Genomic DNA, 1,280 nt, shown 5'->3' with positions numbered 1-1,280 from the left:
AAAAAGACAACAATTCTAACAAGCACAACAAAATGTTCAATCACCACTGTGTAATTCAACAGATGCAATATGAAAATAACATACGAAACGGAAGTTTAGGCACAATCAATATGATTCATCGTGTTTATCTGAAACTCTCGACTTATGACATTAAAATTTCAATAAAAGCCCTGTAATTCAGAAGATACAATCTAAACACTCGACATTGGACATCGAATATTCAACTAGCGCTGTGTAATTCAACTGATGAAATCTAAATACTCAACATATGAAATTGAACTTTCAACATAAACTGGTTGAACCAATACGTAAATTGTGAATTCTCGACGTATGACGTTGGGAATTTTCAACCACCGCAATGTAATTGAAACGAAACAATCTAAAACCCTGACATAGAAAATATAACTTTCAACCACTACTGTTTAGTTCAAGTGATACATTCTAAAATCTCGACCTAGAAAATGGAACTTTAAGGACAAACGTTTCTGATAAAACAAGTGAAATTGCATATCTGGACATAAGAAGTAAACTTTCAACGGCAGCATTCTGATTGGACCAGCTTTTGTCCGCTACGGCGCCTAATACTAACGTGCGTTGTCGCCGTCGTGTTAAAGTTGAAAAATTTAACCGTTTCTAAATTATCGTTATAACGAAACACTCTAGTGCACAGGTCAGAAGCTCCCTGTTGTACACATTCATTTGTCTAGAAATAAATTATAATAAATTATTGCTTCGATGTCTTGCGTCCTTATTTATTATTCAAGTTTAGGTCATTATTGTTCGTAAGTGTGTACTGACTAAATTCCATGCTGTGCCAACATTTTATTAATAATAACTTGTACCAAAAGTTTTAAAACTACCAGAATCATTGCAACAGTATCCAAATATGAGTGTAACGGTATTTAAAGTATGGTTGCGATGCCAGGATTTTGTTGATGCTATGATAGTATTTTTTTCTTTATGTTGCAACAGTACAATATAGAGCTGGAACTTTATTTTTAAATCTGGGGTCTTTGCAACGGCATTCACATACCGTGTGAACTATATTCATCTTTCTCTTTGCAACGATATTAAAACGTGTGTGTGTGGGTGTGTGTGTGTGTGTGTGTGTGTCTGTTTGTGTGTGTGTGATTAGGATTTTTAATGTGACTTTAACAATTTTCAGTCATATCGCTACGATGTCTGCAGTGTGACAGTTTATAGTGATGTCTAGCACTGGGGCATCATGCCGCAGACATATAGTATGATGCCCCACCCAGTCACATTATCCTGACACCAGG

Source organism: Sinohyriopsis cumingii, chromosome 6 (assembly GCF_028554795.1).
Source record: "Sinohyriopsis cumingii isolate HCF-2022 chromosome 6, ASM2855479v2, whole genome shotgun sequence".
Classification (NCBI taxonomy): domain Eukaryota; kingdom Metazoa; phylum Mollusca; class Bivalvia; order Unionida; family Unionidae; genus Sinohyriopsis; species Sinohyriopsis cumingii.
This window is presented reverse-complemented; position numbering follows the sequence as displayed.